Raw genomic sequence first — 12,666 nt, forward strand, 5'->3', positions numbered from 1 at the left:
CAGCCTCAAAGATTTCTAATTGCAGACTTGTTCGTGCTGGCTTCTAACTTTTAGAGCTGGACCTTGAAGGGAGTTGTCAACTACAAAAACTTGTATAAGACCACATGCACGCCGAGTATTTGGTGAGTTTTTTACCTCAGTATTTGTAAGGCAAAACAAGGAGTGGATGAAAAAATACAGAAGTGGTGACATGTTTCTATTATACTTTTCCTCTGATTGTTCCACACCTAGTTTTGGGTTACAAATACTGATGTTAAAAACCTCAAAAATACTCAATGTATGCATTTAGCCTTTGAGTGAGCATAGGTCCTTGTGTGGAACACTAAGAACCAAACCTTAAACCCTTCACCCCAAAGTCACCTTCCTAACTAGGCCAATGTTTTCAATTCTGATCAGTGTTAGTTGATGTGGCAATAAATCTGGAATGCTTCAACGTATCCCAGTAGTTAGGTGGCTTTTTTGTGACATATTATACTTCCTGACAGTGGTAAAATTTGTTTAATATGACTTGTATTTATTTGTGGCAATATCGGAAATTTGGGGAAACTTTTGAAAATTTCTAAACTTTTAATTGTTATGCCCTTAAATCATAGAGAATTATGTCACACAAAATTAAGAACATTTCCCACGTCTACTTTACATCCTAATTATATTTAAACATTTTTTTGTTAGGAAGTTAGAAGTTGATCAACAATTTCTAATTTTTCAAAAAAAAAAGAACCCGCACCTAGCCACCCCATCTGACATCACTATTATGTCAATTGCATCACGTGAAGCAGTCTCCCCACTTTCACCAACGTGACGTACAGTTTTACACAGACATCCCCTGTCCACACAGGCCAGGGAGGCACGGGGATTGAGAGGATGTGGCCCATGCAGTCACTGACCTGCACCACACTCGCTCACAACCCTGACAGGCCCCTTTCAGTAACAGAAATGCCAGCCTGGTAACACGGTCTCCAATTCCTCATTAGATATAAGACAGGTCTGTTAACTGGATTATATCGGACCAGAAACCAGCCCTGGTAGCATGGTAGCATGGAACGTTAAACTGAGAAACGGATGTGTGAATTCGTGGATCAAGATAAAAGAGTAGCCCAAGGTAAAAGATACTGTTGCAGAGGCCCCCCTTTGACTTCCGGTCACTGCTGGAGGTCATCCATGCAGTTCTACAAAAACTACTAAAGGGCCTGTCACACTAAGCGATATCGCTAACAATATATCTATAACTTGTGACGTTATAGCGATATTGCTAGCGATATCGCTGTGTCTGATACTAAAGGTACTGTCACACTTAGCGATGTACCAGCGATCCTGACCAGCGATATGACGTGGTCAGGATCGCTGGTACATCGCTAAGTGGTCACTAGTGAGCTGCCACACAGGCAGATCTCACTAGCGACATCGCTGGGGACGGGGGTCACTACTTACCTGTCACACCAGTCGATCCTGCGTCCTCCCGCCCGGCTCCACGCGTCGCTCGTCCTCACAGCAGGAAGCGCCGCAGGAAGCTGACGACGAGAAACAGTCCAGGACGTGCTCGCACGATCAGCGATAACCAGCGGGGGAGCGGGTTGTAGGTAAGTATCAGACACAGCGCTAACGCTAGCAATATCGCTATAACGTCACAAGTTATAGCGATATTGCTAAAATAGATAAAAATGTTTATATAATGGAAAGAGGGAGGCATATCTAAAGAAGAATATAATGCTGTCTGCAGAACCTGCAGGGCACAAATCAGATTATCTAAAGCTGAAAATGAATTGAGGCTTGCAAGAGATGTCAAAAGCAATAATAAAGGATTTTGGGGATATGTCAAAAGTAAAAGAAAAGTCAAAGATGCTATAGGATTTTTACAGGATGAAAATGATGAAATGGTAAGACAGGATGTTGAGAAGGCTGAACTTTTAAATTCCTATTTTGCATCTGTTTTCTCTCAGAAAGGAAATGTAACATCAACTGTTATTCACTGTCCTATTAAGGGAGTAGAAGAATCCAGGATATCTATAAACAGAAAGATAGTGAGGAAACACTTAGCTAACCTAAATGAATTCAAGTCTCCAGGTCCAGATGAATTACACCCCAGAGTACTGAAGGAGATAGCAGAAGAAATTTTTTAACCCCTCTCCATAATCTTTGAAAATTCTTGGAGAACAGGAGAAGTGCCAGAAGACTGGAGAAGAGCAAATGTTGTTCCCATCTTCAAAAAGGGGAAGAAGGTGGACCCAGGCAACTATAGGCCGGTGAGTCTGACTTCTATACCAGGAAAGATCTTTGAACAAATTATTAAACAACATGTATGTCAATACCTGGATAAGAATGAAGTGATTAAATAGAGTCAGCATGGGTTTGTAGCTAATAAGTCATGTCAGACTAACTTAATTTCCTTCTATGACGGTATCACTGATTGGGTGGATCAAGGAAATGCTGTAGATATAGTATATCTTGACTTCAGCAAAGCATTTGACAAAGTCTCTCATACAATCCTTATTGAAAAAATGGCTAAGTATGGAATGGACAAGGCAACTGTTAGGTGGATTCATAACTGGCTTAGTGATCGGACCCAAAGAGTGGTCGTAAATGGCTGCACATCCAGTTGGAAGAATGTCTCAAGTGGGGTACCACAGGGCTCTGTCCTGGGCCCTGTATTGTTCAACATCTTTATCAACGATTTAGATGAAGGAATTGAGGGTAAACTGATTAAATTTGTTGATGACACAAAGCTAGGAGGGATAGCTAATACTAGAGAAGAGAGAGAGGATTAAAAAAGATATAAATAAACTGGAGAAGTGGGCAGCAACTAACAGAATGGTTTTTAACAGGGAGAAATGCAAAGTACTACATCTGGGCAATAAAAATGAAAAAAGCATATATAGAATGGGAGGAATAGGGCTAAGTGACAGCACATGTGAAAAAGACTTTGGTATACTAATAGATCACAGACTGAATATGAGTCAACAGTGTGATGCAGCAGCAAAAAAGGCAAATGCAATTCTAGGATGTATTAACAGAAGCATACAGTCTAGATCACGTGAAGTCATTATTTCCCTCTACTCCTCTTTGGTCAGACCTCATCTGGAATATTGTGTCCAGTTTTGGGCACCACATTTTAAAAAAGACATCAACAAACTGGAGCAAGTTCAGAAAAGAGCGACCAGAATGGTGACCGGTCTGCAAACCCTGTCTTATGAGGAAAGGTTGCAGGATTTGGGAATGTTTAGTTTGCAAAAGAAAAGACTGAGAGGAGACTTAATAGCCGTCTACAAATATCTAAAGGGCTGTCACATTGTAGAAGGATCAACTTTATTCTCATTTGCACAAGGAAAGACTAGAAGCAATGGGATGAAACTGAATGGGAGGAGACACAGATTAGATATTAGAAAAAACTTTTTGACAGAGTGATCAATGAGTGGAACAAGCTGCCACGAGAAGTGGTGAGTTCTCCTTCAATGGAAGTCTTCAAACAGAGGCTGGACAGACATCTGACTGGGATGATTTAGCGAATCCTGCTTTGAGCAGGGGGTTGGACCAGATGGCCCAGGAGGTCCCTTCCAGCTCTACCATTCTATGATTCTATGATTCTAATATCGCTTAGTGTGACAGGCCCTTTACCTACAACCCGCTCCCCCGCTGGTTATCGCTGATCGCGCGAGAACGTCCTGGACCGTTTCTCGTCGTCAGCTTCCTGCTGTGACGACGAGCGACGCGTGGAGCCGGGCGGGAGGACGCAGGATCGCCTGGTGTGACAGGTAAGTAGCGACCCCCGTCCCCAGCGATGTCGCTAGTGAGATCTGCCTGTGTGGCAGCTCACTAGCGACCACTTAGCGATGTACCAGCGATCCTGACCGCGTCATATCGCTGGTACATCGCTAAGTGTGACAGTACCTTTAGTCGCGATGACGTCATTCAGCTGCTGGATGGTAGGAGGCTTCAATCCCATGGTCCATTGATCAACTGATCTCAGTAGGCCCACATGTGATCGTCCCAACTGCCAGCAGGACCTCGCTGCATACACCGGAGATTCTTCCGGTATGTCTCAGGGGACAAGTTGAAATGCCAAACATGTGGATGCTAACTGTGGTTTAGGCACACTGGGGTTCAGAATGGAGAGGGGCATTTGGATTTGGGAGCACAGAATTTGCTGAATTTCTTTTGAGCGGGCGAGAAGCCATATCGCTTTTCCAGAGCTTTTGTGCTACTAGTAACGTGGAAGCCCCCTATATTACCGTTAACCGATTACTTGAATGAGGACTTGCTTTTTTTGTGGATTGAGTTGAAGCTTTTATTGGCAATATTTTACATAACTTGGATCACATTTATCCGGCGTGCTACGCTGGGCACTTACTTTGGGGTTTCCTTCTAAATCTCCGAATGAAGTAGTTCAGATGAAACCCAAAAGGGTTTCACTATTCATTATAATGAGGCAGCAAAGTTACTCTGGACTTCGTCTGGCCTCTGTTCAGCGTGGTCCTTCTTTTCACATGTGCACAAAACTGTCGTTGACCACGCTTTTATGCATGCTTAAAAAGACGAACACCACTGGATCATAGGTCAGACAGCATCCACAGTGTCCCCATCTGCCTCATTATAGGGAGTCTTCAGCTGGGGTTTCCATCTAAATCAATAATTTCAGAGATTTACCTTAAAACCCCCATATAAGCGCTCAATGTAGAGGACAGGATAAATGTGAGCCGAGCCTTACTGCGATCTTTGAGAGGCAGAATGAAAGAATCAACCGCAGGTGAAGAATTGGTTTTATTCAGTGTTTACACCGTTCCTTGTGAGGTACAAGTAATTAAACAACTTTATTCTTTGGGTACCTGCGATTACAGATATGCCAGATTTTGAATTTTTTTATGTTTGGCTAAGATCAAAGCTAAAAAACACTTTTTTTTTTGCAAAACAAAGGTTTTGCATCTTCATATTTTTTCCATATTTCTGCCAACAAAGTCATGCGAGGGCATGCTTTTTGCGGGACGAGTTTACGTTTTTATTGGGATCACGTTATTTGATTGCTTCCTATTCCGATTTTTGGGAGGCAGAATGAACATAAACAGCAATTCAGCGATACCACATTTTTTTTTATATCTTGGCGCTTTTACACAAAATAATTTTATCAAAAAAAAATTGTTCTGCATCACTTTATTCTGAGATATAGCTTTCTATTTTTATGTTGATGGAGCTGTATGGCAGTTTATTTTTCTGTGGGACAATAGGATGTTTTCAGCTATATCATTTTTATTTACATTCGACTTTTTGATCACGTTCTCTTTCTTTTTTCTCCCACACGGTTTATTCTAGTGGGACAGTTTTATAGGTCAGGTCGTTCTGGACACAGCAATACCAATATATGTATTTATTGTATCAACATATTTCATTTTAGTTAGAGATATATATATATATATATATATATATATATATATTTTTTTTTTTTTTTTTACTCATTTATCTTGTCCCAGGATGGAACATCAACTTTCCCTGCACTGATTGCTGATCTATTACTCTGCAATGCTTTTGCTTTGCAGGGCATTAGCTCAGTGCATCGCAGGCAGGGAGAAGGCGTGTCATCTCCTACTCTGAGCAGGAGCTTACAGGCCACCATCCTTGGGTGACCCGCAGCCATCTTTCGGCCCAAGGTCACCATCAAAACCAGAGCAGAGAAGCAGCATCCTGATATCTGCAATCCAATGTCTACAAAGAAATCCATGTTTTTCTTAATAAGTAAAGATCTATGGGCTGGATATAGATATCTGCAAGAATCTACCTCCAGAGCTTAATTTTAAATGAAAGGGGTCAATACCAGTGCAAGACATGTAATGGCTGACAGTCTTCTCTCCTGATCTGCATGTATCACACCTCCTTTCATTTAAAGGTCCGTTCCAGTGAGTGTCGCGGGACGGGACCTCCCATCTTCTTGCGACGCAGCCCTCCTGCTTGCTTTCTCGCTCCCGACATATTGCACTTCTGTGCAGGCATACTTCTCTGCCCTGTTGAGGGCAGAGCAAGGTACTGCAGTGCGCAGGCGCTGGGAAAGGTCAGAAAGGCCCAGTGCCTGCGCACTGCAGTACTTTGCAGTACTTTGCAGAGAAGTACGCCTGCACAGAAGTGTGATGCTATAGAAGCGATCAGCCTGCGCAAAATGAGTGTCCCATATTGGGACAAAGTGTAAAAGTAAGAAATAAACAAAATTTAGTATCGCCACGACCGTAACGACTCAAAAGACTAGTATCGAGACAATAACACTTCTGTAATACCACAGAAAGCAGCTGTGAGCCTCTGCCGTTTTGTCTGTATACTCACTTATCATATGTGACTTGTGTCCCCCCCACCCACTCGCCAGGAGATGTGGTATGATCACACCATGTCCCTGTACGGTCAGACACAGCCATTACACAGTACACAGCAAGAGCACATTTATAAGATCATCTCAGCACAGGAACACATCTAATTGTGGAACTTACAATTATTCCAAGATCTATTAATTAAAAATCTAATCTGTTTGTGGGAAAACCAATTAATAGCTTAACCATTTCACACCGCAGCCCATTTTAATTTTTAACTCCCCTTTTTCCAGAGTTATAACGCTTATTTTTCTGTCTACATATACATATGAGGACTTGTCTTTTGCGTGACGAGTTGTACTTTTGAAAGTAACCATTCATTTTACCACATAATGTACTGAAAATTGAGAAAAATTCCAAGTGCGGTGACATTGTGAAAACAAAGCGAACAGAATTCTGACATTGTTTTTTGGGAATTGTTTTTACGGTGTACATTTTGTGATAAAAATGGCCATGCAATATGATTCTCCTCATCAATACGATTACAGGGATACCAAAAACATCCAGTTTTTTTTTTTTATTATTTTAGCGGTGAAATCAATCTGAAGCTTGCAAAATTTTTATTTTTCGTCCAATCGAGCTGTATGATAGTTTATTTTTTGTGGGGCAAGACGATATCAGTACCATTTTGGGATAGATGTGACTTCTTGATAGATTGTTACAGTATTTTACCGTAGTCTTCTAAATCATGAGCTCTGTATAACTCCACTCCTACCGATTGGCAGTTTTATGTACATATACTGTGTATAGGCAGAAAGCTGCCAATCAGCGGTGGGGTTGGGATTATACAGAGTTCAGCATTCAGAGAACAAATAAAGCGGAGGCAGATAAAATAGTGATTTTATCAAAACTGCAGCAAGCAGCCCAGTAAATGAAACACAAATCAGGGTTTCTGCCACCTACATCATGCTACTTTCAGATGGGGTAGCAAAAACCTAATAACAGAATCCCTTTAATCGTCTTAACATGTGTGCATTAACCCCTTTACCCCCGAGGGTGGTTTGTACGTTAATGACTGGGCCAATTTTTACAATTCTGACCACTATTCCTTTATGAGGTAATAATTCTGGAATGCTTCAATGGATCTTAGCGATTCTGAGAATGTTTTTTTTGTGACATGTTGTACTTCATGTTAGTGGCAAAATTTCTTCGATCTGACCTCTGCTTATTTATGAAAACAACGGGAATATGGCAAAAATTTTGCAATTTTCAAACTTTGAATTTTTATGCCCTTAAAAAAGAGAAATATGTCACACAAATTAGTTAATAAATAACATTTCCCACATGTCTACTTTACAATAGCACAATTTTGGAAACAATTTTTTTTTGTTAGGAAGTTATAAGGTTAAAAGTTGACTGGCGATTTCTCATTTTTACAACAAAACTTACAAAACCATTTTTTTTTTTTAGGGACCACCTCACATTTGAAATCACTTTGAGGGGTCTATATGGCACAAAATATCCAAAAGTGACACCATTCTAAAAACTGCACCCCTCAAGCTGATCAAAACTACATTCAAGAAGTTTATTAACCCTTCAGGTGTTTCACAGGAGCAATGTGGAAGGAAAAAAATGAACATTTAACTTTTAAGTCACAAAAATAATTTAATAACAATTTTTTTACTTTCACAAGGGTAAAAGGAGAAAATGGACAGATGAAGTTGTTGTGCAATTTCTCCTGAGTACGCCGATACCCCATATGTGGGGGGGAACTCTTTGGGCGCACAACAGGGCTCAGATGGGAAGGAGCGCCATTTGACTTTTTCAAACCAAAATTGGCTGGAATTGAGATCGGACGCCATGTCGCGTTTGGAGAGCCCCTGATGTGCCTACACAGTGGAAGCGCCCCCCAAGTGACATTTTGAAAACAAAACCCCCTAAGGAACTTATCTAGATGTGTGGTGAGAACTTTGAACCCCCAAGTGTTTCACTAAAGTTTATAACGCCCGGACGTGAAAATAAAAAATCCTATTTTTTTCCCACAAAAATCTTTTAGTCCCCAATTTTTAATTTTCCCAAGGGTAAAAGGAGAAATGGGACCCCAAAAGTAGTTGTCCAATTTGTCTAGAGTATGCCGATACCCCACTTGTGGGAAAAAAATACTGTTTGGGCACACGTCGGGGCTCAGAAGGGAAGTAGTGACGTTTTGGAATGCAGACTTTGATGGCATGGTCTGCGGGCATCATGTTCAGATTGCAGAGCCCCTGATGTGCCTAAACAGTAAAAAAAAAAAAAAAAAAGCACAAGTGCACCCTTTTTGGAAACAAGGCTCCCAAGGAACTTATCTAGATGTGCCCCCTTTTTGGAACTAATCTACTGTTGCTTGTTATGTAAATTTAAGTAAATTAATAGTGTACGGAGGTGTGGTACAGTTTTAAGCAATCTTTCATACATAGGCCAGGTTTTCCGGGGCAGGTGTCGCATTGATAAACGGTGTCCTTGCGTATTCCCCTTTTGTAACACACTTGGCACCTTTTTTGCGGCTTACCTTTTTTTCCAGTTGGCAGGGCCACCCCCGGGAAATGCTGACCTGGTACGATATGTGCACCTTCATTTCCGGAAGTACTGGGGCCCACTCCTTCCTGAGTGCCAAATATCAAGGCCTTAACCACTACCTCCTTGAACTGAAGGTACGACATATCGGTGTGGCATGCACATCGTGAGCATTGCCATTTGTACGATGTGCACAGTCAGCTTTTTGTAACACACCCTGGCCTTTCTCAAAGCACTGTACAGTTGGAGGAATTGATCAGAGAGATCAACGCCCCCTATGTTTTTGTTGTATCCCAGGATACAGTCCGGTTTGCACTGCAGACCTGTGCAGAAGTACCTCGTACAGTGCCGAGGGCGCTGCCATCACAGCGTATGGTGGTCAAAAGAAGGACATCCCTCTTGTCCTTGTACTTGACCACCAGCAGGTGGTTGCTACATTGGGCTCTGCTGTCACCCATTCTGAGCATCTGCCCAAGTAGCGTTTTCAGGAGGCCTTTCTGATTTTTGCGGACAGTACCACAAGCTGCGGTACCTCGCGCAGAGAGGGATTTGAAGAGTGGGATGTTAGTATAAAAGTTATCGGTGTAGAGGAGATCACCTTTATCCAGCAGTGGGTGCACCAAATCCCACACAATTATCCCACTCAATCCCAGGACAGGGGGTCATTCAGGGGTTCAATCCTGGTGTAGATTCCTTTGTAAACTCTAAACCTGTGGGTGCACCCTTAGGTACTCTCACACAGCTTTATAGTTTGATTCCATACATGGCCCTCTTGCTGGGCAAGTACTGACGGAATCTGATCCTTCCCTTGAAATAAATGAACTAAGGACACATCCACGCAGATGTCCCTTTGGGGCACATACACTTGAGCAAACTTTTTTTTTTATAGTGTTCGATGACCGGCAGAACTTTGAACAGACGGTCAAAGTTGAGGGTTATCTCGTGGGGGACACTGCATTATCGGTATAATGCAGGAATTTGTGGATGGCCTCAAAACGTGTCCGGGCCATGACCATTCGGAACACTGGAGAGTTGTATAAAATATCCACACTCCAATATTGCCGAATTTCTGGCTTCTTCAGGATACCCATGGGAAGGACCATGCCCCAAACCTGCATAATTTCAACTGCGTCTAGAGGAGACCAGTTAGAAAATGATGAACCGTGGTTTTGTGCCAAAAATTGACGAGCATATAAATTAGTATGGCCCATCATGAGGTTAACAAGTATCAACCTTGATTCCTAATTCTACCACAAAATCAGTAATCAGTGGCTCGTAATTTTCGGGGGGTGAGGTCCATACAGGGTTCGTAATGGGGTGCACTGGTTCATCTTCTGGAATGGTGGGCGCTGCCTCATCTTCTGTCCTGGGACGTCTGCCTGGCGGTTCCACAGGACCCAACAAGGAAGATGTGGAGGAAAAAGAGGATGAGGATGAAGAATCTGAGAAATAAAAAATGTGGGATCCTCTCCCTCGCTATCAGTGTCGGATGCAAGGAAAGCATATGCCTCCTCCACTGTAGCGAAGCGCAGGTGAGACTTATTTATGAATATGGTGCTTGTGTCAAGTACTTTAATTTTTAACTGTTTGTGTGTGGGGGGGATATAGTGTTTGGTGCAAACTTGTCTGAAAATAAAAAGCTAAAATAAAAAAGCAAATAAGGAGAAAAAACTCCCTGTGAAAAGAAAAGTATAAAAAAGTGTAAAAAAGCAGGCACAAGCTTTGATTAGTGAACTGTTTGCCAGGCACCAGCCTAGGATCGGTACTCGATCCTAGGCTGGGACAACACTGTTTCAGCCAATCTGATTGGCTGAAACAATAAGAAAGGCTGCAATTGGCTGTTCAGAATTGAACAGCCAATCACAGCGATTGTGAGTGTGGGAGGGGACACCCCCTGGGAGCCGACACCATCTTCCCTGAGGTAAGATGGCGCCGGATTTTTAATGCGATCACCGTGACTTCAGTCGGGGTGGTCGCATTAAAGATATGACGTACTATACCATCCATAGTCAGACAGGCCCAGGTCACATGGATGATATAGTACGTCGGATGGCAGAAAGGGGTTAAAGGAGATGTCCTCTTGATATTGTTGATCAATCTTTAAGATAAGTCATCAATATCAGATTGAGGAGGTCAGACACATGGCACCCACATCGATCAGCTGTTTTCTTCTCCAGTAAGCGGATGTACATAGCAGAATGGCACAGCTCTATACACAGTGTAGCTTCTGTTGCAATGGACTACAGATTACCTATTCAGGTACTTTTTTGTTCAAACTGAAAAACCACCTAAGGCTCTGTGCACACGGTGCATTTCTGCAGCATTTTTTTTAAAGATTGTGTACTGGTAGGTTATGTTAAAATTAACCTGTCAGGTGATTCATGCTGCTTGAACCACAGACATAAAGAGACTGGCTTTGTTATTGCAAAAATGTATGGTTCACGATGAACCGTTGCGACATTTCAGACATTTCAAAGGAAATATACTTTAAAACAGGTCCTGAGTACAAGGTAACTAGAAGAAACCTGGTGATCATGCAGTGCAGGGAGAACCTGTGTAGAACAAAGGTCCATGGCTAGTCTTCTTATTTCACCCGGTCCCTGGCCCGTGTGTAATGGAGATGGTCCCTGATTCATGCTGTTAATGGTTTAAGCATGAATCTTGTGACAGGTTCCCCATAACAGCCAGAGTATGTTTCTATGGATATTGCCCGCCCCCCCCCCCCCCGGCTACAATTACCAGCCCACAGCCACCCCAGAAATGGTGCATCTCCAAGATGCACCAATTCCGGCACTTAGACTCTCTCTTCCCACTTACCTTCCCTCAGTGGCAGACGGTAAGACATGATTTAAATTAGTACACATGCGTAGTAAGCTGCGTTCCCCCATTTATTACGCATGTGACTAATAACTAGATGCGGTTTTACCGCATCTAATGACAGTCTATGGGAAATTTATGCTTCGGGGACTGAGCGTCTCCGCATCGTAAATAGACATGCTGCAATCTGGAAAGAAGCGCCGCATGTCCGTTTACACAGGTCTGCCGCCTGCGTCTTTAAACGCATAGCGGACGTGGGATTTCTTGAAATCCCATCCACTATGGTGTAACATCTGGACGCTGTGGGTTGGACGCCGCAAATGTACACAGCGTCGAACCCGGAGCGTTTACTGACCGTGGAAACATTCCCTATCTGCAAACAGGAAATCACTTTTATTCTCCTTCCCAGAAGCCAAGTTTCAATAAGCTTTATTTCAAGTGGCAAAAAAAACACATGCAATGAAAAAATGCATCAAAAACGCGTGCTGGAAAAAACGCATAAAAAACGCAGGTGACCTGCCAGTGACCTCAGATGCAGATTTCACCTGCGTCAAATCCTGACCGTGGAAACATATCCTCAGTGTACAAATTCAAAAAGGGTCTTCCATTAAAAAAAAACCAAAACAATATTTTACCATGTATAGCTGATTTATGAGTTAATAGAAGAGGAAGAGTCATTGACTATAGAGGAACTGTTTTCTGTCCTTCAATACACACAATAAGCCAATGTGAAGGAAAACACTGTAATTCTTAAAAGGGGTTTGTCCACTTTGATAAATGTTCTGGTCATCAGATAGTACTCTCCCTCCCCAGTTCCTGAGCCGGTTTTCCACTGCTGTTCCAGTGAGCCGGTTTTCCACTGCGGTTCCAGTGAGCCAGTTTTCCACTGCTGTTTCAGTCGCAGTATTTTGGCTGCAGCGTTGACAGCTCACATCCCCAGCTGATCATGGAGCTCAGTGGCTCTACCAATGTACATGGCATGAGCTGCTCATTACAGAGATTGGCTGCAGTGGTA

The 12,666-nt window shown here is 42.5% G+C and overlaps 1 protein-coding gene across 3 annotated transcripts in view; it reads right to left on the reverse strand.

Annotated features, from left to right (window-relative positions):
* The window catches only part of SEPHS1 (selenophosphate synthetase 1), a 132,385-nt gene that overhangs the window by 42,265 nt on the left and 77,454 nt on the right, over positions 1-12,666 (reverse strand). The gene's annotated exons all lie outside the window — the stretch shown is intronic.

This window comes from Dendrobates tinctorius, unplaced genomic scaffold (genome assembly GCF_039654945.1).
Source record: "Dendrobates tinctorius isolate UK_male_01 unplaced genomic scaffold, ASM3965494v1 ptg000174l, whole genome shotgun sequence".
Classification (NCBI taxonomy): Eukaryota; Metazoa; Chordata; class Amphibia; order Anura; family Dendrobatidae; genus Dendrobates; species Dendrobates tinctorius.